We start from the raw sequence: 14,613 nt of genomic DNA on the forward strand, positions 1-14,613 counted from the left end.
ATGTTCTCTGAGAATCACAGTAATCATTCTGCATCTAGTTCAGGGGAAAAGCCAAAATACAGAAATAGTTCTAAACGTCAACATTTAAGATTATTCCTGTTTTCTTAGTTATTTCATAGGTTGATCATTATCCTGACTACTAGGAAAATACATCAAACTGGTTGGGAAAACTAAAAAGTCTTAACATGTCATCAATATTTGAGAAGGGAAGTTGGCCTCCGCCTTAGCTAGATTTGTGCCAGAAAGGAATCCTACACTTTACTTTCAAATGCTCCTAGGGGCTTTTCCTCTTAGAGTGGACTGTGACCAGGAATGGACTTCAGATGTTTGATGCTGTTTTGGAGTGAGTCAGAGACATGAATGATTTACCAAGTTTTTTGCCACCCTAGACATATGGTGAGAGCTCCGTGGTGAATGCATGCGTAAATCCAAATCAAAACTAATGCTGACATAATTTCTCATTATATGATAAAATAATCGAGACTCATTCCTTATTCTCATCAATTAGTGAACCAAACCTCTACTAACTAAACATTCTATACTAAAGGGAATTGGAGAAAATATTTTTACAATAAAAGGTCATTTCATTAAAAAAAGACAAATTTGTATTAATACCCCAATTTAGAAAGAGAGCATAGGAGGACCCACATCTGAAAGGAGGACTCTTACTGGAAATCCTGGAGGTGACACAAGGGAAATCTCTTGTAAAATGAGTCAGGTTTGACTTAGGACCTGGAAGAGTTGAGAGAGTGTTTGTCCCTGTGGAGAGAGCACTGGCTTGGGGGCAGGAACACTACTCCTGGACCTGCCTCTTCTGTGACCTTGAGCAAGCCACAGAAACAGGCCCAGCCTCAGAGAGGGCAGAAAAAGGAGAAAGGGTTAGGTGGTTTTTTTTTTTTTTGCGGTATGTGGGCCTCTCATTGTTGTGGTCTCTCCCGTTGCGAAGCACAGGCTCCGGACGCGCAGGCTCAGCAGCCATGGCTCATGGGCCCAGCCGCTCCGCGGCATGTGGGATCTTCCCGGACTGGGGCACGAACCCGTGTCCCCTGCATCGGCAGGCGGACTCTCAACCACTGCGCCACCAGGGAAGCCCGAGTTAGGTGTTTTAACCTGAATATTTCATAGTACACTGACAGCTCAAACATTCAGGCGAAACATTTGTTTATATCATTATTAATGGTGCTATCTCTGGGGAGAGAGATTATATATAATCTTTATTTTCTTCTTTATAGTTTCATATATTTTCATATTCTTCCATAATGAGGATACATAACATTTATTATCAGAATGGAAAACTATTTATAGAAACAAATCAATGCATTAAAAAAAAAAACCTCTAAATCTGGGGAAAATAAAATAATCAATTTCTGATTCTTTAGCTTTGGGATGACATCATTACAAAGAGAATGAATGTTTTCCTCCACTTTTTAGTTGGCTGGTATCATCCAGTAAAACTAAAGAGAAGCTAAGATAGGTGAGGTCTGACTTCTATAAGGAACATCGTCTTTACAGCATGAAGTGACAATGCAATAAGAAATGTAATATATGGTTTTATGAGGTCCTTCTGACTGCACGCTTGAAGTAATTGCCCTGTAGAGTGAGTAGAGATGCACAAATTAACTTTAACTGCTATGGGCTCTGCTCAGTTGTGATATGGATGGTTCCAGAGAGTGCAGACTCACTAAGCACTCCCGACATAAAGAGAGGGTTTCAGGGCTTCCCTGGTGGCGCAGTGGTTGAGAGTCCGCCTGCCGATGCAGGGGACACGGGTTCGTGCCTCGGTCTGGGAAGATCCCACATGCCGCGGAGCGGCTGGGCCCGTGAGCCATGGCCGCTGAGCCTGCGCGTCCGGAGCCTGTGCTCCGCAACGGGAGAGGCCACAACAGTGAGAGGCCCGTGTAACAAAAAAAAAAAAAAAAAAAAAAGAGAGGGTTTCATTAAGTCTCTTACCGCAAAGTCAGCCTTCTCAAATCCTGCAGATTTCTTATTTAGCCTGAGAGGTTTAATTTTTAATAATCAGTGAATTAAAATGTTAGAGAATGCCCAATGTGCTAAGTTTAATAAAGGAGTTTCCCTGGGCCACTCCACCTAAAATATGCATAAGATAGAAAAATTCCAGAAGCAAATTTGTTTGAATCAGCTAACAGTAAGGTATTAGGGCCAGACATGAACCTTCTGTCTTAAAGAAGAAACAAGTGCTTCTGCCCTTGTGCCTGGAACACGCCCATTGCACCTGTGGGTAAAATCTTGGCCTCTGCCCCTCGATGGAATTAAAGAACAGTCATCTCATTTCATAAAGAGCTATCTCCCAGCCCCGAATCTACTTATTGTTGGGGCAAAGTAGATTATATTGTCCGTGTTTAAAAATATACATTTTATGTATATTTGAAGCCTTTTGTGCCTTCATGTATTTAACTAGCTAAAAAAGGATTTAAAAAGAACAGGTTTGGGTAGGTCTCTAGAGATTTTCCTCCTGTCTGGTTTTCTTTCTCTCTACTTCTATGCTCTAAATTGTGAATTGCAGATCCTTTTTAGAATCCATTTTAGAATTAAATTCTAAGGGATTGAAGATGGTCTTTAATCCATGTAATATGTGTTTTCATTTTGCAAGTTTCAAAATCAAAAACATTCAAATACCATGAAACAAGGTAACTAGCCTATGGAATTTGAATGCAGAGATAACAAGTGAATTTGTGAGATTTCCTGGGATTTTAAGGCTCTTGTAAATAAGGGATTATTTATTGGAAATAAGGGAAGATAAGGGATTAAAAAAGGTGGTATGCTCAGAGTTACCCTAGGGCCTGCGTCTGCGGCACTGACCGCCACAGGGCAGAACCTGGTGAAGGCGGTTCTCGGTTCTGCTCTGGGCCCTTCGCAGTGACTGTACTACTTGGAGCACCAGGATGCCTCAGTGATTTATCTGTCATTCCTGCTGTGTCACCGACTCCAAACATAGCATCATCGCCAGGTTCTAGAGCAGCTCCTGGAAAACGCAAATGGCTCCATACGACCTGACCGTTCCTACAACTAAAATAAAAACCTACTATCAAACCTCCTTGTTGAGAGGCTGAAAGTTTTCTTTAGATGTTCTGCTAGATAATAGGCTCTCAGCATCCTCCAGAAAACTCACCTCTGTAACACTACCTACCATACAGTATACACTACCCGTACATATCTGTACAATCAGGCTGACGGGTGTTCTTTCTTGTCTTAAATGTGTAACAGGGGTAGAAATGCCCATCTCCTCTCTTTCAACTCCACTGGTTTATCACTTTTCTTTTAAACAGGCCAAATGCAAACAAGGAAAAGTAAGAAACTATTAGGGGAAAATGTATTTTTTTTTTCAGATTTTAAAAATTCATTAGACCATGTTGTTCAGCTCTCCCTGGATTCTAGACCTCTGCATTCCTGGAATGTTCTGTTCCTCTCTCCCTTCTCTCCTTTCTGCCTTAATTTTGAACTTCACTTTCACCTGGAAGCCTCTCTGACCAGTCCAGGTTAGCTAAGGTGCCCCTGTTCTGTGCGCCCCATATACCACACAGGTTTCCTCAACTTAGCAAACTTTCCTGTGATTGCTTAATTCATCATCTACTGCCCCGTCTGGTCTGTAAGCTCTATTAGTACTGAAGCCATGTCTGGCTTGCTCTCCACAGTGTTTCTCAAGATCCAGCTGAGAGCTTGCCATGTAAAAAGTACTAGGATAGTCCTTTTTTTTTTTTTTTTTTTTTTTTTGAGGGAATGAATAGTGTAATCAAAATGTCGTGTATTGTTAAATAAACTTCATCTGGGCCAGAAACTAGTGTGCACTGCCCTTTGAGAATGAAGTTTATTTCTTGTGTTCCTCACGGTTAGAAATCAGAGGAAAAGAAAATGTGGACTCTAAAAGGAACTTTACAAAGCAAAAGCAAGTGGAGAGTACATCTAAATGCAGAACAAGTGACACTATTCATTTAATGATAGAATGGGAGGGCTGATCCTTAGGGAAGACCAACCTCCCATGGATGAGAGCATGCCATCTTTTTCAGCACTGCAACACAAAGTAAGCAGCTTTCAACAATGAACTTACCTGTATTCAGGAACTCCAGGGAAGAAAATAGAACAAATCTCCCAAGTTACTCTCTAACTTGCGATTCAACAAAGAGAAGTGCATGCTACTGCTTTTCCTTCTTTCTTTCCTTTTTTTCTTAGTTGCTTCTGCCCTCCAAACATTCACATGGACAATTGAGAAAGCACTTTAGAATGGCCAAGAAACTTTCCAACATAGAACATGGCTGGGGATGCTTGGTGCCGTGCGGGCTAAAGAAGATGGGATGATGCACAGAATGGGTGCTCAGCCAAGGCACAGTTCTCTCTTACTGCTTTTTTTTTTTTTTATCTTTTGAAAGCACAGGATGCTACTGTTGCCCCAAACAATATCCTCTTAGGCAGTTAAAAGTCATACCGGAACTGCAAGGTTTGGAAGGTGAGTGGTTGAAGCAGAATCTCCCTTGTGAGTATGGGACAGATAAAGTAGAATGGACTGATAGCTGTGATTTATAGCAAAGATACTCTGTTAATGGTAATGTCTAGGTATTGAAACATACACATGTGTTACAGAGATGTCGGAAGCGTTTTCTTTTACAATCAGCATTGTGATGAGTAAAATAGTGCAGTAAACTATGGAAGTGCTTGACTCCCCAGGGTCCAATTAGGAAGCATGATAAATGACTTGTAAGGTCTCTCCCCCTACTGATTTGCGGCCGCTATAGCTGACAATTCTCAGTGGAGTCCTAGTGAGTGGTCTGCCTACCCCCATCATATATCTGTGTACAAATGAACACCTTATTTTGGAATTCCGAACTCATTATGTCATGCTGTGTTCTGACTTGGCAGGTGTGTTGTTTCTTCACCACAGTATACAAGAGGAGATGTAAGGTGGGACCCCTTAAGCTGATTTTTTTTCCCTTATGGAAGTGCTTGTTTAATTTAATACCTACAAATGACTTGTGATGATGAAAGTACATTGTGGGGACGGAGTGACTGTATAAGAGAAGTTGTTACTAAGGTTAATTTGTATCTTGCCTCTTCAGAAGTAGATGTTTCCTCCAGATAGATGGGATAATGGCTTTGTGGTGCTTGCATGGCTGGTAACCAGTGTTTAGAAGTGAATGCTAACAACATCAAAACTTTTTTTTTCTCTCTCCTTTTTTGCGGTACACGGGCCTCTCACTGCTGTGGCCTCTCCCGCTGCGGAGCACACAGGCTCCGGACGTGCAGACCCAGCGGCCATGGTTCACGGGCCCAGCCGCTCCGCGGCATGTGGGATCCTCGCGGACCGGGGCACGAACCCATGTCCCCTGCATCGGCAGGCGGACTCTCAACCACTGTGCCACCAGGGAAGACCCAAAACTTTTTCTATGGTTTTATTTGAAGGATGTCAAAGAGAGAGTGTATGCATAATGCAAGGTGAATATGGTGGAAAATGTAGAGAAAAAGATCAAGAAATACAGATAACAGGAATAAGAATTTCAGGTGAAAAGGAAAGAGGGAGCCATGGGGCAGACAAAAATTAAAGATTATACTTTTGCAGGGCTATACTATGAAATGTGTCAGGGGCTAAGACTGCATTGATGATTCAATTCTTGGAAGAATATGTATTCTTTCTTTTTTAACTCTTAAGTAGTGCCACTTCCTTTAAGGACTCTTGATCCATATCATGTCTCTGAACCTAGAGCGAAGCTTCCAGTGAAAAGACCTCCTTCCTGGCTACACCCAGCAACGCTCCTCGCAGCACATTGCTACCTCCTGCTAAATGTCATCCTCTGGCAAACACCGAGGCGAGCTCTCTAAAGACCAGAGGGACCTGCACCAGCATTTTCTGTCCATTCAAGATCCTGATCTTCTCACCCTTTGGGGCAGCATGCTAACATTTTCTGCTGCAAATCTCACTGAGCTCTTCTTAGGCGGCTTTCTTCCTTTTAATTAAAAAGACAAGACTGTCAATTACTCAAACTTAATCCCAAAATGTAATTGTTACTTTGAAAGATATTTTTTTCTCATAAAGCTCATAGAAGAGAAATATTTCCATCAAATTAAAATTTAGTGGGAGCTTGGATTTAAAAAAAATATATTCATCTTCAAGTCCCTACTGGCTCTAGAAATCGAAATAGCACAGCAAGGCATAAATACAGGGAGATCACCAGGAAAGGCTGACTGATGTAGGCAGATCCAGACTAGGAAAATAGGAAAAGGCATCAGAAAAGAGTCCCAGGGCTAAAAATTCTCCTTCCTTTAAATTGACGCTGTAGGATTTTTACCCATTTAGCTTGAAGCTAAATATAAATTCTGAGAGAGGTAACACTTCCAAGCTTCTGTTGGACATTTAAATAAGAGCGTGAATAAATTTCAGAATTATTCTTGCTAGAAAATTTTAACAGGGAGAGAACAAGAACCGTTTAGGAAACAGGGCAGAAGGAATAATGAAGAGGTGAAAGAGCAAAACACAGAAGTGGATTCAACAGAGAGAAGTGCTTGTTACAACTGGGTCTAAATCAGTGGTTTGGGGTACCTATTACAGTTGGGTCTAAATCATTGAATTGGCTGGTGAAGTATTGATTCTAGGTGAAGTATTGGCACAACTATCCCACTTGGAACAGACCGGGAGGAAGTCAGACTCCTGTTCCCATTAAAGGAGTCAGAGGGTGGTTGTCAGGTATTCATGTCAACTCTTAAATCATCTTCATTGTATTAATCAGGGCCCATGATTCTGCTGTAAATTTGTGTTGATGTGGCTACCTAAGTTCTATTAAAAAAAAAAAAAAGACCCTTGTTTCCATCACCTAGTGGGAAAGGAGAAATGTACTTAAACACTGAAGCTGTTCCTAGGACATGCTTTATACCTTTGAGCAGAAAAAAAAGGGCAGGTTTTTTAGACTGATGATCATTATGGATTAGTCTGACAGGTGGCAATGTGCATACGGGCATCCAGAGCAAGTGCATGAGTGTATGAGTGTGTGCCACATAGTAGGGAACTGTGCAGCTGGCAGCTCCTCTTAAGTGTAGTATTATGATGGTGGTGAAAAATAATGAAAAGTCTTCTTTATCTGACCTTGGGATACTTCTCTATTTAAACTTGTTAGCAGTTTGGGCATTTCAGACATCCCTAGAAGTCAAAATACGTCAAACTATAATGAAGCCAAACCAAACTTTTATCTAACTAATATCCAGGCAACATGATACATGATACAAGCACATCTTTAACTATAAGTACATCTTTAAGAATTATAAGACATATGTGTATCTGAATACGATCATTTTGCATTCAATATGCTTTCTTTCTAGGAAATTGAAGCTCTATTTATATATTATTTAAAACACCATTTGAGCTTGTAGGCATGAAAAATATAATTTCTTTCCCATTTCACAGTTGGAAAAACTGAATTAAAGAGAACAATGCTAGTAATTATCCATGATTAATAGAGGTGTGTATGTAAATCAGCCTGAATAAGTGTGTGAAATTAGATGTGCCGATGCCAGTCAGCTCTGCTCATGTTTTTTAAAGATGGATGCTTTCAAATCTCTGAGTGAGTTGGGCATACAACTCTGTGTGTTGAGTGGGTCTGGAAATGGACTTTGTAAAAGTGTATGGATTGTAAGGCAACTGTATTATATATTATAAGAATTATAATACATAAAATAAATTAGATGAGTGTTTAAAATTCATTAGACAGATATATCTAATACATATCTAATGAACATGAGTGCATACATAATGGTTATTTATAATGTACTATAGATTTATATATGTGCCTGGGTTCAGCAAGGAGTAGATTGGAATTTGGGTGTACTTTGATGATTGAAAGTGTAGGAGAAGGTACATGTTAGTTTCCTAGGGGTATAGGGACTAATTGGATTAATACATGCAAAAGCGCTTAGAACTCTATTACAGGAGAAGCCCACTATCTATGTTAGCTATTATTATTATTAATATTACCGTTTTTATTAGACAAGGTAAAACTGCCGTTATAATAAGGAGCAGAAAAGAAGCATTCTCTCATTGATCCCTGGGATAATATCCTACAGAAAATAAATGAAGCTGTATGGATAGTCCAGCCACCTTCACAGCATGGGATCTTTGTAGGATTTTTCTCCCTGTTTTCCTTCCTTGCCAGTGGAGTCTGATTTGAGAACCCATTCCTGGGAGTGCCAGCTGAGGACAGGTACATCTCCTCCTCTTTCTAGAGATAGAATCTGGCTGTTCAGATGCCAGGCCCACCCATAGCAATACCAGTCTCCCTGTGGGAGGAAGCAGGCCAGGAGGAGTGCAGATTTCTGCAAGCCTGGTTTGTTTGTGGATATTAACTTTCTTTTTTAACTTTAATTGTGGGGCGTGTTTTGTTTTCAGAGTGAGCTTTAGACAGCTGTATTAATCATGCAAACCCAGCCATGCACAATGTGTTTTATCAATGGAAAAACAGGAACGGAATGGCAAGCAGCTGTGAACAAACCCAGTGCAGTGCCTGAACCTGGAAGATAATCTCAAACATTTCCCAAGCCTACTAGCCACACGGGGTTAGTGAATGGAAAGGCTGTTCACTTGGAATAAATAATCAGATGGGAGGCAAACAGGGTAGACAGATCCCAGGGTTATTAATTTTCTTTTTTTTTTAAGTGGCAGCAATTGTGGCCAGAGAGCCTTGAGCTCGAGGGAATTCTTCACTTGAGGGTGATAAACACACAACGGTGGTTTGCTCTTGTCCTTTTCTCTTCTTTCCCTTTATTTTTACTTTGGGAGGCTGGTTTCATCACCTCATTCTGCACCTGCGGTCCTTCTAAATGTGAGAGCATCTCTGGTGCACGTCCGTCATGAGGGGCTGTGCATGGGGAGGACACGGGAGCAATGTTGCCCGATTCTCAGTATTCAGAGCCCTCAGGAAATGATTGGAGACTAACAAACTGAGAAAAGTTCCCTCAGACGTTTAGAGCTGCCTCTTTCCTCATTTTACAATTCAGTGGATTTTCTGCAGCGATGTAGTCAGGGGTAGTTATGCAAATATATGCAATTCAGGACTCATTTCAGAATAAATAAACCTAAATTAAAATGAATGGGAAAAAACACCTATCAGAAACAGATAAAAAATGGCACACTCTTTTATTATTTATTTATTTATTTATGTATCTATCTTTTAAATTAAGGAGCAGGGAAGCACCCTGATTTTTTTGTTTGGTTTTGTTTTGGGCATAAGAGGAAAGGAAGTTTGAAAATTTCTGATTGGCTGCAGACAATACAAATTATCCTTCGGTGTAATTCCAGTATTATTATTATCACTGCAGAAAATCAAGCAATGTGATGAAGGAAACCCAAGGGAAACACATTTGATTTACTGAGCCTTGTTTTTTTTTTAATCACAGCTTGAAGAGGTTTAGGACTGCATTCCTGCTGCAACTCTGCTGCTTATCCCCAGTCACCTTGATGAGCCATGTAGAGAGGGGGTAGGAGGGGAGACCCTCCAATGAGAGATATTAACAATGAAGCAGCTGAAATTAAACATGTGTTCCTGTTATTGGAAAGTAGGAGGGAAAGTTCTCTTTTTTTATGACGGGAGGAGAGTAAAGGAGCTTGGGGACTTTCTCCTACTTTCAAAACACCTTATGGAAATTAATTGGCTCAAAAATCCTTCAAGCCATTTGCATCAACCATCTGCTTATAGACATCTTCACACTTTAGGAGGGAAAGGTAGGATTGCACATAGATGATGACAATATATAATGCTTAATTAAATGAAGGTGTCTCGTGTTATAGTTATGACCACAGTGAGGCAGTCATCTTTTCTTAGATATTTCGGTACACAAGGGGCTCTATAAAAAGGGTTAAGGATCCCATATGTTAGTCTTTTTTTCCACAGGAAACTGTATTTCACATGGGCTGCCATCTTGATTGGAGAGAAGAAAACAGATTTGATTCTAGAAAGTAAAAGTCCTTGTAAGGAACAGGAAACTTAAGAGGGCACTTCCTACAACTACCTCTCTCACCAGCTACCCCAAGTCTCCATGAACAGCTTTTCAATTTCTACAAGCAGAAGCCCTAAGTATTAGTAGTAAGATAAACTCTATTCTCTAAAACTACTGGATCTATGGAAGTTATCGACAACAGTCTATCTACAATGTGAAATCAAACTAGGGTCATTCTCCAATCAACAGTTCTGTTTGTGGGAAAATAACAAGTTCAACAAAATCCCACATGCTCCATCCTGGTCCAAACTGTTTTTCAACATCAAACAGCTGTCCTTTGTGAACAGTGTCTGGCTTCGTTTTGTTCAATGTTATATATATCATAAAGAGTGATCAGATACAATATTTGACTTTGTGGCTGTAGAATTGCTCTCACAAAGGATACCTCGAGTAAGAGTGACACTGTACAAAGCCCATCTGGGATTGAGCATGACCTCTTTGAAAATGTTACCCATTGGGACAAACGCGTATGTGCATGTTTGTCACATCATGATATTTGCAAGATGGCAACATGATAAAATGCTGTCAATCTCTGCAGCAACAGTAGAAGATAATGTTTTAAAATGACTGTGGCATGTCAGGAATTCAAAATGGGATGCTTTCCATGAACACTGAGTTTCTTGTCAAGTCTAAAAAACAGGCACATTTTAACAGTCTTATTTTTAGTGACTGGGATAAGAAACAGGTTTCATCAATGTTTTAGGGAAGAATTCTATTCAACAGAGTTCTTCTAAAAATAGTTTGGCCCCTACTTCAAATTTAAGAATACTTCTTTTATTAAGCTGTTTAGTTGATCCTTGAAACCTTGCAATTCTCATTTCTAATATAATTAAAATAAGTTTGCATATATGTGAATACATACATATGCAAAACATCACATTATTGACACTCTCCATATCTATACCCAATTCTGGCCTAATTTTCAGTTTGGACAAGTGTTAATGAAACATGATCCATCTTCAAACTTATAAAACAGCAGCTTCCTACCTTTAATTCTGAGCACATTTCCTTCAGAGTGTATACGACAATCTTGTTTAATTGGATTTATTTTTTCCACACTAGGCTCCACATGGCCTACTTTCCATTTTTTCTCAAGTCTTTGAGTGTTATTTGCAAATCACTTTTCTGGAATTTAATTTCAATGGTAGGTTGGTTTCATTTCAGGTTTTTTTATTGTTTTAATTTTATTTGCCAATTTGCCTTTAAATGCCCTTAAGCTAGAAGGTCGGGGCTGCACTGCACTTGCAGCTAAACGTGATGTAGAAGGCAAAATTTAATTTGAGTGTGTAGAAAGTTCTGTGAAAAGGAATATGGAATGATTACCTTGTTTTCTTATTTGTGTTTTCTAAAATAGTTATGTTTAAAAGGAAACGCCCCCACATTGGCCAAGATTTTAAGAAAAGGTAATGTCCTTGTAATCTGGCTGAGTTCAACCTTTGGTAATAGATAAATTCATTTTTACAAGTAATACAAATGACTTCAGATTTGGATTGTATCAGGCGGTCAGTTAGAGGATTCATATTTTTTGTGAGCTACAGAATTTAACCAGCAGTGTTCCAAATATGTGAGTTCATAGTTACCTGTAATATGTATTAATAGAACAAAAAATTGCTGTCTGAGTTTAGCACTGTCTCCCCAGTTAGTGACCAACTTGAAGTTAGGTCAGGTACAGACCAGTTACCTGTCTTTCAACTAGTGTGAGGGCAATCGATTGACCTTTTTTTGAAGGTTTAAAGAAAAAAATGATTCCTTTTGTGTGCGGATTTTGTCAATTCTTTTTGTGTTTTGCACATTATAGGTGATGGAGAATGACCCAGCAACAGAATACAACGATAAAAATCATACTGACCTTGAATGGGGTGGGGGATTGTGGGTAAAACACGCTCTAAAGGGGAAAAAATAGTAAGCATCATGGAGCATTTATATAGATAGATATAGATATATCTTACTCATGTTTAGCTACTCAATTATAAAACGATGAATTTTCATGCCTACGGGATCATATCATCTCCTGTAAAGCATTTGTCTGTCCTTCAAGCCAACACTAAATTATCAGAGAGCTATTAGTAAACTTTAACATCCAAAGTCTTTAAAAAAATTAGCCAGAATAGGGGATAACACCTTACTGTGGTAACCCTACAAACAGGATCCTGCCCTCCTCTGGAAAATCCACCAAGATTACAGATTTTGGGGGGTGTTGGTATTGAGGGTATTTAAATTAGTAGTGATCAAATTCAGGTCATGCATCTTGGCCCTGGTTCTGGGCTCTTTAACTTTTGACAGATGAACCTGTGGTAACTAAAGACTCCTTTCCTCCCTTTAAGCCCTACAGTTCATATCAGCTTTAGCCAAGCATCTAGAAAATTTATTTTGGTAAATACTAATTCAATTTTTCCCTCAGATATTTCCTTCCACATTACTGATATCAGTGCAAGAGTAATGCAAAGATACTAAGCTTCTTGGCATGATAAAATCTGATTTTTAGTCTTTTCCTTAACCCCACCTCCTTGTGATAATACAATCTCATCTTAAGTTTGGTCACCAGTCAGATTTGCTTGATGACACATCCTGTTCAGTAGTAAGACGTGCTTTTCTTTTAAACACTAGAGTCTCAGCTTATGAGTCGCTCGCAGTCCCATCCCCAAGCTACTGACCATAAATTGAACGTGCTGAAAGAGTTCAGGCTTTAAGGTATCCTCTATTTGTCTCATCAAAACCCAGGTTTAACTCTAAATCCTCCTCTGGGGCTCTTTCAGAAAGATAGAATGTTGCATTAGGGATAGGATGCATTACTTGCTACCCCCAAACCCTATAATGTAATGTAATCATAATACTTTTCTACATTCCTCCTAGCAGCTTGGTTAGATAAAGACCAGTGATAAATGAAAATCAACAAAAATCAAAACCATAAGAAGAAAAGCATATGTGCACATTCAAATCTGATCTGCCTGCCATCTTGTGTCATAAGCTTAGAAGAGTAGATTTTGCCTGGAATTTGGGCACTCAATACATCTGGACACTAAGAAAACCCAGTCTCCTTGAAGAGTGAGCTTTCCTTTCTTGGATGAAAGGTGTGGCTTAAATGCCAAAGTTTTATAAGTGCATTAAGATGGTACAAGTCAATAATAGCATAGTGAAAAAAATGTGTCTTAGTTACACAAGTGTCAAGGAGAAAAATGTTTTAAACCTCCACTGGTTATTTGGTATTAAGTTTCCAGCTTTGAAAATAAATAGCTAAACTGCCTTCAGCATTTATAGAGCAGTTGGAGACCATTGTCCCATATTATACTATATCTATCTTATTTTATTCTTATTACAATTATTATTCAGACTGTTTAAATGACTCAGCTTAATATTTTCTCATCACACTGTTCACAGCTGGGTAAATGCACTCTGCCCTCATTTCGACAAGACCATTTATATTGCTAAACATCTCATCCACCCCCCTCTCATTGCCTCTTCAATGATTTCCCACCCTGTTATCATCATCTTAGCCCCATCACACCCCATTAGTTATTCTCGTTCTCTTAATTTCATCCTACTGGCTTATCATTTCTTAGATGCTTCCCCATCCTAGCTTTTTATCCTTATTCTTCCACCATAATTTTGCTGTATTTTGTAGTTTATGCCAGGGTTTATGCGCTCCTGTAAGAGTTTAAAGTGAAGTAAATACCACTTAAAATGAAAAAGAAATCTCCGACTTTTAACATTTAAACGTAGGGGAGAGCAGGAACCTTGGTGTTATGTGATCTGTCTTTTTCCTGCTAGTATTTGAGGAGGTCAACATAGCTTATCAATTGATTGGGAGGCTTTAAGAATAGAATGCAAGGTTTACCCCAATACGATCTGCTGTGGCTCTTGGTAAGTCTTAAATATGAGCTTTGGTTTCTTATCTGCTAAATGGGGTGGAGGGTGTTATTGGCTGCTCGGACACCATAAAAAACAGTTAAACTGGAGTTAACACTTTGAAAGAAACCCCTCTGAATTAAAAGCACCTAAATGACAAAAGCTGGGGTTGAGAGTAGGGTGTACAGAGAGAGGTAATTTATTAACTCAGATATGATTTTCTTTTATTTTCCAGTGGGTATTGGATATGGTCAATGGTCTCTCTGGAAGTAGGTGTATTCAATGCCTACTCTTAAATCTAAAACTAGTCCTGGTGCCCATCTATTTCCTACTGTATCCACAGAGAGCCCTCGTAAGGAGGGCTTTCAAACTACATGTGGATAGTGTTCAAATAGCTGCTCGAACTGCTTTATTACATGGCATCCAGTAGTAGTTCGGTTAAGAGGCTTTGCCAAGTCTTAACTAGCATCATCACGTGGTGTATATTTAAATGCTGGGCCCCAAAGGTAATAACTTAAAATGACTTCTAAAGAAGCAGGGAGGCCCTGATTTTAGGGGCTCTCTCCAGTGCTGGGTTGCTTAGGTTGTTCTTGAAATTTAATCAAGTATAGGTTTACGGGTTAATGATCTTTTAAAATTAAAAAGAAAAATTTAAAACCTCCTACACACAGATGTGGTATGGCTCAGTGTAGATTTCTTTGTATTTTTATTCTTTTGTTCTCAGCAGCCTCAAAATAAATACCTTATTGATCCACACATTTCTCTAAAGTAGAAGGT

General features: G+C 39.3%; 1 protein-coding gene across 1 annotated transcript in view; it reads right to left on the reverse strand.

The window, feature by feature from the left end:
* LSAMP (limbic system associated membrane protein) overlaps window positions 1–14,613 on the reverse strand; it is a 663,395-nt gene that overhangs the window by 16,553 nt on the left and 632,229 nt on the right. The gene's annotated exons all lie outside the window — the stretch shown is intronic.

This window comes from Mesoplodon densirostris, chromosome 5, assembly GCF_025265405.1.
Source record: "Mesoplodon densirostris isolate mMesDen1 chromosome 5, mMesDen1 primary haplotype, whole genome shotgun sequence".
Lineage (NCBI taxonomy): Eukaryota > Metazoa > Chordata > Mammalia > Artiodactyla > Ziphiidae > Mesoplodon > Mesoplodon densirostris.